The sequence below is a fragment of the Ipomoea triloba genome, chromosome 5, assembly GCF_003576645.1.
Source record: "Ipomoea triloba cultivar NCNSP0323 chromosome 5, ASM357664v1".
NCBI classification, from domain to species: domain Eukaryota; kingdom Viridiplantae; phylum Streptophyta; class Magnoliopsida; order Solanales; family Convolvulaceae; genus Ipomoea; species Ipomoea triloba.
In genome coordinates this window covers 14,912,693-14,922,618 of record NC_044920.1, presented here as the reverse complement: position 1 = coordinate 14,922,618, position 9,926 = coordinate 14,912,693, and positions in this window count along the sequence as shown.

Genomic DNA, 9,926 nt, shown 5'->3' with positions numbered 1-9,926 from the left:
TACATGTTCAGTTTGCCTGTCTGCGTTATGTCTCGAAAAAGGGTAGTTCGAGAGATCACTTCAAAAGATATCAAACTGACTATCTACGTACCTCTAAATGGAGGAATAAGGAGGGTTAGGGATCGATAACTCAGGGGGAAGATCCTTAACCACAGACATGCTCAGATGGAGGAATAAGGAGGGTTAGGGATCGATCACTCAGGGGGAAGATCCTTAACCACAGGAGTGCCTAGATGGAGGAATAAGGAGGTTTAGGGATCAATCACTCAAGGGGAAGATCCTTAAACTAGCAAAGTCGAGAGTTTACCTTCGAGAGGTAAAATAAATGAGCTCAACGGATATATGTGGAATGGCTAATGTTGGGCATCAATGTTAGCCACGTGGTCTTCGGTTATTGACGGTTTTTCCTCTATTAAAGGCATTATCTTCATAAGTGGGAACATGCTTATATAAATATCATCTCTTTATATCCCACTATCCAAAACCGCATTATATTTTACCTAAATACCCCTACCATATCTTACATACATAACCGTTATAAAGGGTATTTCTGACCTTTAAATTCTTTTAAATGAACCGGGATCCGTTATCGGGTCAAGCTCTCAACCCTACCCATATATCCAACCCGAATCCACATGATATAAAAGCCAAATTCTTCTTCCTTACCCGGATTCAAGCTCAAACCGAATACCCAAAACCCCCAAATCCGAAACACTGTACACATTCCCTCCAAAACCTCAAATCTGTCATCTATGGCGTCCGAATCCTCCACATCAACCTCATCTTCCGACGCATATCAGAGGGAGTTGCTACACATTCGCTCTCAGATCAAACAAGTCAAGGCGGGGAGTATCCTTGACAGAAACGGCTTCATCACCAACTCGTCAAATCCAAAGATGGCGGAGAAAGTCCTGAAGAAGTTTGAGAAGGCAGGACTAATGAAATACATGACGCACGACTACCGAACCATTCACGACCTCGACTTCACAGAATGGTTCGCAAATGCCAAGGTCACGAAGGGAAAAATAGAGAGTCGATTCAATGAGATTGATATCACGACCTCTGTTGGTGACCTCAGAGCGGCATTCGACTTCGCGACGTCGGAGGAGGCAGTCCAGCATCTCTCGGATTACGACCTAGACAAGCAAGCTTTTTGGAATAAAATCCGACTAGAGACTGCACCGCCCAGAGCATCCTCTGCCCTCCGCAAGTTCCACCTAAAGGAGAGGTTTGCTCTCGCTGCCGACCTTATAATGAAATTCGTGCTCGGCAAGGTGTCTGGAACTGACGAAATCAATCTGGACATCCTCAAAATCCTCCACGCCATCTGGAATAACAACAAAATGGACTGGGCACATATCATCTTCAACTCTCTTCAACAGCAGGTGCAAAGCTCAGTCTCCAACACCAACCTGACGATCAGTAAAAAGGTTGGTTTCGGTTTTGTTGTTCAATATCTTCTAAGCTTGAAGGGCTTAGAACTGAGGGAAGGGCGAGAGATTCATCGGAATACCTATATGGGTAGGACGAAATCTCAAGCCTCAAAGGCTAAAGGTGTTAAGGGTGCACCTTCTCCCTCGAAGCCTAAGGGAAGGGGCAAAAGGAAAGCCCCAGCCAAGGAAAAGGAATCTGATGATGAGCCTCTGGATACCCTGGTCAAGAGGGTTGCCGTGTCAAAGAGGGCTAAGAAAGCCAAAACCATCGCCATCACTCAGATTCGAGAGGTAACACCCTCAGTTATCCAAGTACCATTCGAAGACAGGGCACAAGCCCAGGGGGAACCTCAGGCTACACTGGCCACTGAGGTTGAGAGAGTGCCCCCTACCAGGTCTCTGTCAGAAGCTTTATCTGTTAGTCTACATGCTGGTGATAATGCTGAGGGTGCTGATGAGTTTACTGCCGAGCCTCGAGAGGAGGTTCGAGAGATTGAAGGTACTGGGATCAGTGATCCAGTACAGACAGAAGTAGAGGAACCACGAGAGGTGGTTCGAGAGATAACATTGGAAGCTGCATCGGCAACAGAAATCCTGTCTGCTAACTCTGATGAGCTGAATGCTGAAATCACTTCTCAGTTGGATCAACGTATTGAAAATGTGTCTAGCTTGGATGACTTCTCCAGAGTGCTTCGATGGATCAACTGGAGAACAGGTCCGATTGATCAACTGATTTCGAGAGCAGCAGATATGGTGGCTGAGGAGGACTTTGCTTTAAATTGGTTAAACCTCACTGCAATCCCAGCCACTGAACTTCTGAATCTTGCCCATGAGATGGACGTGACCAGGAGAAATCTTGGTCGATCTGACAAGGGAAAGGGCATAGCTGTTGATGCGCAAGAAACTGAAGCCGAGCCTGTAGTGGATCCTGAATTGGAAGCTAAATTTCAAGAGGATATCAGACTCGCCACTGCATTATCCTTGGGACATCAAGTAGAGGATACGAGAGGTCCAGGAGAGACCTCTGGGATTGCCCGAGATGATTCTGAGAACCCAATACCAACAACCGCAATCCCCTTGTCCCAAGTAAATCTCTCTGCTCTGGACGAACAGGTAGCAGCTTCGAGAGGTGAATCCGAGACCTCTGAAGCACTTGAGGTGGCTCCCAACACTGTTCTTCTTTTGCCACCACCTACGTCCACACCCTCGGTTGACAACGATGAAGCTCAGATAGTTCGAGAGGGTGAAGTTCCGTTGCTCACACTGCCGGGTTTTCCTACTGCTCCTGAAATAATTATCATTCCAGACTCATCGGAGCAGACTGAAGTGCAGTCCAATGAGCACCTAGAGCAGATTGCCCCAAGTCCTGCTGGTTCGAGAGATACTGAGGAGGACGATGCGACCATCGAAGGTGGAAACCGGGAAGCACCTATCGACACTTCGTCTCCAACCTCACCAGCAGATGACCAAGTTCCCAGCACTGGTTCGAGAAGTGACGCTGAGGGGGAACTTCTATTGGATGGAAACCGGGAAGCGTCCAATACCGAAGAACCCTCCCTGGCTGAACCAATCTCAACAGTTGCTGAAGCTGAGGCTCCAGGTTCGAGAGGTGAAGAGTAAGAAGTGATCCATCCCTCAGGTGGAAACCGGGAAGCGCCTGACATGGAGCTACCTTCGCGCTCTGAACCCAGTGTCCCTGTGACTCCTCAGACACTCAATCGAGAGGTGGACTCGCAACTGCAAGTCATGGGTGGAAATCTGGAAGCACCCAAGTCCCCTCCGACAAAAGGTACTTCTCACTTCTCTTCTCCTACTTCTGACTATGATCGACAGGCCGAAGAAGCCTTCATTGGCGAGGTGCGTCAATTCATGGCCGATCACTCTCAGAAGATGGCTCAGATCGAGCGCATACTGACCATCGTTCGCAATGCTGCAATGCCTGCTGCTGGCACTAGTGAATCCCAAGGCCGTCATGCCGAACTTCTCGAACAGGCAGTATGGGCTGAGGATGCAGCACTGAAAGCCGCTGATGAAGCTGCTGTAGCTCGAGCAGAGGCTGCAAGTGCGAGAGCTGAATTAGCCGAGATACGAGCAGAGCTTCGAGCCTTCCAGTATTCCAGTGAACTTTGACAGGACATGATGAAAGCACTACTCGATGATCTGTCGAACCAAGTGCCTGCCCAACTTCAAGCACTCTTCGAAGGTATGTCCACCCTCCTTTCCCGTACTGATGATGCCACCAAGGGGGAAAATAAAGGGAAAAAGGGGGAAAATACACAAGGAAGGACATCAACAACTGGCAAGAAAAGGGCAGCAAGTGAACCAGCTGGACCTCCTCCAAAAGTTCCAAAATCATTGAGCAAACAACTGGAGGAAGCGAAAAGAGCAGAAATCTTAAGGGTCCAGCGTACACTGGAAATGGAGAAAAGGAGAGAAGAGGACAGAGAAAGGAGAAGAAGAAGACAAGAACAACAGTCAGAAGAAGAAAGAAAGATCGACCTTGTCATGACAAACTTTAAGTTTGGGAGCAGGGAAGATACTGAACAAAAACTGACTCTGGAGATATTCAAGCTTCTGAAGATCACTGGAATATCTGTTCACAGCAATATGTCTCCAGAAGAATGCATTGCATGGTGGAAAGATGGAGTGATTGATGGAGAATTCGTGGGGGAAGCTTACAGAAACTACAGGCATCTAGATGTTACTGACGAATACATAAGCCTGGTAAATCCGAAAGACCCCATCAAGACACGAGAAGCTATTAAAAAGAAGAGGGAAGCCAACAACAAGAAGTAAGCTCTCGTGGCCCAAAGTCCATCTTATTACAGTGTATTGCTGTTTATGTTGTTCTTGGTTCTATATGTTTTTGGTCTAAATTTTTCTACTAAGCTCAGTTATGTAAACATTCCCTTAATCTTAATATATATATCTTTTGTTGGGGGTGTTGTGTGAATTTNGATTCGAAAATCTTAAGAGGTGTCTATTTCAAACGTTCAAGTGCCTGAGCTCAATCCGGAATATCATCCTGATATTCAAAATAGCGAGAAAACACATCTTAGTGTTTGAGAGAGTTACAAAGCTTAAACTGCTATACATCTAGAAGGTGACCGAAGCTGCTCTACATCAAAGTTGATTCAACGATAGCTTTTGGTCAGATTGGAGCTTGTTACATTCAACTGTGACAACCAAAGGTCCTTGCTTTGGATTAAGCAAGAAGAGGCGGAGTAACCTGGCAGCTGTCTAGTGAAGATCCTGAGGCTTGAGGCGGGCTTAGTGATCAAAGCTCAAGTGCTCGAGAGGTGGAGTAACTGGAAGCGGGGAGAAAAACCTGAGGAGAGGCGGAGTAACCTGGGAGCTGTCTTGTGAAGATCCTGAGGCTTGAGGCGGGCTTGGTGATCAAAGCTCAAGTGCTCGATAGGTGGAGTAACAAGAAGCGGGGTGAAAAACCTGAGGCTTGAGGCGGGCTTCGTGATCAAAGCTCAAGCGCTCGATATTGTACTAAAAAGGGAAGTTTTAGTGCAATCCTTCCAGGGAGTTTCTGGAAGAAGAGTGGACGTAGGCGGGTTGGCCGAACCACTTAAAAATCTCTCTCGCATTTACTTTCTGTATTTATCTCTTGCTAACCTCTCGATTGCACTGCATATAAACACACCTCTCGAACTAACTCAAACTCGTGCTAACTAAAAGGGGATAACTTTTCCGCTGCGCATAAAACTTTGTCTTCACCTCGTGAGGTATCGAACCTAAACATCCTGAGTTCAATACACACGAGAGGTCGAAAAGATTTGCAAAATCTTATACAAGTCTATTCACCCCCCCTCTAGACTTGTACCCCATCCCCTTGGGACCAACAGGTTCTGCCTCAAGTGCTTCAGAGGTCTCGGATTCACCTCTCGAAGCTGCTACCTGTGCGTCCAGAGCAGAATCACTAACTTGGGACAAAGGGATTGCTGCCGTTGCTATTGGATTTTCAGGATCATCCCTTGCAACCCCTGAGGTCTCCCCTGGACCTCTCGTATCCTCTACATGATGTCCCAAGGATAGAGCAGTAGCGAGCCTGATATCCTCTTGGAATTTTGCGTCTAGTTCAGGATCCAACTCAGGCTCGTCTTTTTATTCATCAGCAGCTATGCCCTTTCCTTTGTCAGATCGTCCAAGATTCCTCTTGGTCACATGCATTTCATGGGCTAGCTCTTGTAGTTCAGTGGCTGGGATCTCGTTAAGGTTTAACCAGTTCAAAGCAAAGATCTCCTCAGCCTCCATATCTGCTGCTAGTGCTATCAGTTGGTTAAAGGGGCCTGTTCTCCAGTTGATCCATCAGAGTACTCTGGAGAGATCATCCAAGCTAGACACTGCTTCATCATTTTGAACCAACTGAGTGGTGACTTCGCCATTCAGATCATGAGTCTCAGCAGATAGGATTACTGTCGTTGATGCAGCTTCCACTGTCTGTGCCATTGATCTCTCGATTGTGTTCCGAGAGATCATCACCCAACCCAACATCTGCTATGGCTCTTGCTATTGATCCTTCAACTTGAGCAGATTCAGTGGGTGTCAACTCCACATTATGAGCAGTTTCCACTGTGTTGTCTCGAACCTCTACCGCTAAAACTGTTATCTCCCGAACCACCTCTCGTGGTTCCTCAGCATTACCCTGCACTGGATCAATGATCCCAGTGCCTTCAAACTCTCAAGCCTCCCCTCGAGACATACCCGCAGACTCATCAGCATCACCAGCAACATCATCAACATTCAGTTCAACAAATATCTCACCTGAGATAGACCTGGTAGGGGGTACTCTCTCAACCTCAGCGGCCATTGCAGCCTGAGGTTCCCCCTGGGCCTGTGCCCTGTCCTCGAATGGTACTGGAATAACAGAGGGTGTCACCTCTCGAGTCTTGGTGACAACATCAGATTTGGCTTTCTTAGCCTTCTTTGGTAGAACAACCCTCTTAATCAGTACATCTAGTGGTGCATTATCAGAGTCCTCCTCCACAGATTGGGCTTTCCTCTTGCCCTTTCCCTTAGGCTTTGAGGGAGATGGTGCAATCTTTACACCCTTGGACTTTGGAGCTTGAGATTTCGTCCTACCCATATAGGTATTTCGATGAATCTCCCTCCCTTCCCTCAATTGCAAACCCTTCAAACTCAATAAATACTGAACAACAAAACCAAAACCAACCTTTTTATTAATTGACTGGTTGGTGTTTGAAACTGAGCCCTACACTTGCTGCCTTAGGAAGTTGAAGATTATGTGTGCCCAGTCCATTTGAACGTTGTTCCAGATGGCATGGAGGATTTTGAGGACGTCCAGATTGATCTCATCGGTTCCGGACACCTTGCTGAGGATAAACTTCATGATGAGGTCAGCTGCAATTGCAAACCTCTCCTTCAAATGATACTTGCGGAGGGTAGAGGTTGCACTGGTTGGTGCACTTTCCAATCGGATTTTGTCCCAGAAGGCTTGCTTGTCCAGGCTGTAATCCGAGAGATTTCTGACTGCCTCCTCCGATGAAGCAAAGTCGAAAGCAGCTCTAAGGTCGCCCACGGAGGTTGTGATGTCAATCTCATTGAACCGGCTCTCAATCTTGCCCTTGGAGACCTTGGCATTTGCGAACCATTCGGTGTAGTCGAGGTCGTGGATGGTTCGGTAGTCATGCGTCATAGACTTCATGAGCCCTGCCTTCTTGAACTTCTTGAGGACCTTCTCTGCCTGCTTCGGGTTCGTCGAGTGATTGACGAATCCATCTCTGTCAAGGATACTCCCCGCCTTGACTTGCTTGATAAGAGTTCGTATGTGGTTCAACTCCCTCTGGTAAGCTTCGGAAGATGAGGTTGACGATGATGATTCGGAAGCCATTGTTGAGAGCTTGATGTTTTGGAGGGAATGTGTACAGTATTTGGAATTTGGGGATTTTGGGAATTCGATTTAAGCTTGAATCCGGGTAAGGAAGATGGGTTTGGCTTTTATATCTTGTGGATTCGGGTCGGATATATGGGTAGGGTTGAGAGTTTAACCCGAATTAGGATCCCGGTTATTTTAAAAGAAGTGAGAGGTCAGAAATGCTCTTTTATAACGGTTATGTGTGTAAGATATGGTAAGGGTATTTTGGGAAGGTATGAGATGGTTTATGATTTTAAAAGTGGGGTTATAAGATAAGATAACTTTATAAGCATGCTCCCACTAATCAAGATAGTGCCCTTAAAACTTGGAAAACCGTCAGTAACCGAAGACCACGTGGCTATCATTAACTTCCAAATTAGCCGTTCTACATATACCCGTTGAACACATCAGTTTCACTTCTCGAAGGTGAACACTCGGCTGTACTAGTTTAAGGATCTTCCTCCTGAGTGATCGCTCCCTAAACCTCCTTATTCCTCCGTCTTGATCTGGTACATCCAATAACAACGCATACAAATGGTTAAGGATCTTCCCCCTGAGTGATTGATCCCTAACCCTCCTTATTCCTCCATTTAGAGATACACAGAGAACCAGTTTGTTAACTTTCGAAGTGATCTCTCGAACTCCCCTTCTTCGAGACATAACATGTATAGGTAAACTGAATAAGTATCTCTCGAACTATCTTTCGAACACAGATTGCAAAAAAAAAAAGACAAGATTGATTCATCCAAAAGATATCACTTGGAACATTTCCTTAAGTTCATTTAGTGATTTCCAGATACATTACATATGAATCAATATACTATTAGATTCCCTAGAAACTTTTGTTTGGCCTTGGATAGCCATAAAGGAATCTAATGTCAGAGCAGGGACTAGCCATCTAAAGTCCTATTTATTCTAGTTACAGAACTAGAGGTGGCTAACCCTTCTTGTTCTTCTCTACCTCTCCGCTGCTGCACTCCTCACATGCTCCTTCTCCCTTTCCCTTGGTTCTCCATTTGGTTGAGGGAGATCCTTTTCCAGAATGTGCAGCTGTAAGAGTCCCACTTATACGAGACTCTTCTCCTAATTCCAGTATCCCACCTTTGTGGATCTCCTCGCATTTGGGGATCCATTCACCTTGGATGGGAATAGGATGCTTGCTTGGATTATCAGGAAGCTCCGCAATCTGTTCACCCTTAGTTGATTCTGGATAGTTTTCTCCTTGAAAGTCTTTGGACTTAACTGCCGATTTCCTTCCTCTATACCAGAATGGTACATCATCTTTTCCTTTCTTCTTCTCCATGAAGAAGTTGATGATATAAATTGCTGAGGAAATACCTCTATTTATAGCCCAAAAACTTAGGCACTGTTGAGTCACAAGATGCTAAATGAATGACCATTCAATGCTGTGTAACTCCAAGGCTGCCATAAAGTTGATGAAACTGCCCCTCACATGCGAAACAGTTCATGGCACTAAATACAAGGAGATAAGATTTGACCGTTCAACTCAATTCTATCATTCCCAATTCTAACCTTAGTTGAGAGAATCTATTTTCACATAACGCCTTTGTGAAAATATCCGCTAGTTGCTCCTCTGTTGCAACATATTCCAAAGTTATATCCTTTTTCTTAACATGGTCTTGGATGAAGTGATACTTGATATCAATGTGTTTTGTCCTTGAATGTAACACTGGATTTTGAGTAATAGCTATGGCACTAGTGTTGTCACACATGATCTTCACCTCTTTGCATTCAACACCATAGTCCAGTAATTTTTGCTTCATCCATAAAATCTGAGCACAACAACTTCCAGCTGCTACATATTCTGCCTCAGCGGTACTTGTAGCTATCGAATGCTGTTTCTTGCTAAACCATGAGACAAGTCTTCCACCTAGAAACTGACATGTCCCAGATGTGCTCTTTCGATCAATTTTGCAACCGGCAAAGTCCGCATCTGAATATCCCATAAGTTCGAAAGATCCACATCTCGAATACCAAAGTCCAACACTTTGCGTACCCTTTAGATATCTAAGAATCTTTTTAGATGCATTGAGGTGACTTTCCTTAGGACTTGCCTGAAATCTAGCACATACACCTACTACAAAGGATATATCTGGTCTACTAGCAGATAAATAAAGAAGAGATCCGATGATACCTCGATACGTAGTCTGATCGACCTCTCGACCTTCACTGTCAACGTCGATGCGTAGAGAGGTTCCCATAGGTATTTTGACTGAAGATTTCCCTTCTATATTGTATTTCCTGAGCAGATCCTTGGTGTACTTCTCCTGGTTGATGAAGATACCTTCCTTGAGTTGTCTTACTTGTAGTCCAAGGAAGTAGTTGAGTTCTCCCATCATGCTCATCTCGAACTTCCCTTTCATCAAACTGGAGAATTTCTCGCACAAGTCTGGATTGGTGCTCCCAAAGATGATATCGTCTACATAGATTTGCACCAATAAGATATGATTCCCATCTTTAATTCTAAATAATGTTTTGTCCACTAGGCCTTTGGTGAACCCACACTGAAGTAGAAAAGAGGATAAGGTATCATACCAAGCTCTCGGAGCTTGTTTCAAGCTGTAAAGTGCCTTCTTCAACTTGTATAC